The 1,850-nt window shown below is 41.4% G+C and overlaps 1 pseudogene; it reads right to left on the reverse strand.

The window, feature by feature from the left end:
- Positions 1–358: 358 nt before the first annotated feature.
- Positions 359–820, reverse strand: LOC116886545 (annotated as a pseudogene).
- Between the last annotated feature and the right edge of the window lie 1,030 nt (positions 821–1,850).

The raw sequence follows: 1,850 nt of genomic DNA on the forward strand, positions 1-1,850 counted from the left end.
TGAGATCAGAAATATTAGAAATATTGATTTTTAAAGTCAGGAAAAAGAGATTACAGACAATAGCTTGGTAGTTGAGCATATGTCTAACATACAGAAAGCCCTGGTTCAACCCCTGATACTGCAAAAGAATAATGACAGGAAGAGGAGAAGGAAGAGGAGGAGGATATGGAGACAAATGAAGATAAAAAGAAGATTTTGAAGTCAGGAGTAGTTAGGAAAAAAGGCAAGCATGTCTTCTGTAACACGCTATTGTTTTTCCTAGAAATCAAAGTTAGACATTAGAAATGATTTTTCTCTCTCTCTTTTTTTTTAGCTTACAAAGCAATTTATTAACAGAAAATAACTTGAGAAGTCCTGTTCACAGATGGCGACCATGACGACCACCCTTCCTTCAAGTGCTGTCAGAGGGGATGGGGGTGACATCCTCAATCTACCCAATCTTCATCCCAGAGTGAGCAAGAGCTCTGAGGGCTGTCTGGGCTCCAGGTCCAGGGGTCTTGGTCCTGTTTCCTTCTGTGGCCCAGAGTTTGATATGCAGGGTGGTGATGCCCAGCTCCTTGCACCTCTGGGCCACATCCTGAGCAGCCAACATGGCTGCATACGGAGAGGACTCATCTTGGTCAGCCTTCACCTTCACCTTCATTCCACCAGTTACTCAGCAGATGGTTTCCTTGCCAGAAAGATCGGGAACATGGACAAAGGCATCATTGAAGGATGCAAAAATGTGGCAGACACCAAATACATTCTCTCCTTCAGCCACCTGAGGTCCAAGGCTGATGACCTGTTCTTCCTTCTTTTCCTTCCTCTTGCAAGGTGCCATTTCTAAACATCGTCTCCAGACCAGAAATTAATTTTTCTATATATGTATTATTAAAAAAAAACCCAAATACAAGAAATAAAAAGCACTGTGCTTTAAAAATTAGCTTGGCACGGTGTCTGAAAATGGGTTCAAACTGAAAATAATTCTTCAAACCAGTGCCATCCAACTAGACAGTGGCATAGGAAAGGGTCACAGCATTCTGTCACTAGGAAGAAATGGAGCTATTTAAATCTTAAGGTCATGGGGTTGGGGGAGGATCTAATAAGAATTATCAAAGAACCTAAAATTTTATAAGTGGAAAAAAGCCTGTACTTGCAAGCAGCTAAATTAATATCATTAGCAATTCAAGACCTGAGGGATTGATAAGTTCAATACAGTTACAATGAAAATCCCAATAGGGGTCCTGTCACCACTTCCTACTTCCTGCCGATACACTTGGATTCCAGGTGCTGCTGCTGATGTGTCTGTCTTTTGTCTGCTTCTGGAGATCTGAACTCAGGTCATCAGGCTCGAGCCTTAAGTTTGGTGTACCCTCTGGGCCATCTCTGCAAAGCCCAGCTTTCCCCCATTAGACTCTCTAGGTCCCCAAGTGTGCACTCTAATAAAACATGAAACACCCCCTCCAGAAGAAACTAAGAAACGTGGTGATCATCTGTGAATACAAAATAAATACAAAGAACAGCGGATAAAAGAACAAACTCGAATATTCATTAGAAGAAAACCATAAACTGTCATCTTCATATGTTGAAAACTATGGCGTATATAATGGAACCACTGGGTCTATGTATGTGTTGATTTTTAAAAGCAGATTGGGTCAGGATAACGATAATGTGTCAACAGTGCATTTCAACCTCCATCAGCTCTTGGTGTTTGCTTATATGTAATAAATACAGAATTGTGAGAGAGAAGGACACATCCATCCACCCCGGTTTTGCCTGGGGAAGAAAGGAGGGAAACAGTTCTGATGAGTTCAACAGGTTTCCCAAGATGCCCGCACAGATTATGAAATAACAACTGTTAAAATTTTAAA

Source organism: Rattus rattus, chromosome 17 (genome assembly GCF_011064425.1).
Source record: "Rattus rattus isolate New Zealand chromosome 17, Rrattus_CSIRO_v1, whole genome shotgun sequence".
Taxonomy (NCBI): Eukaryota; Metazoa; Chordata; class Mammalia; order Rodentia; family Muridae; genus Rattus; species Rattus rattus.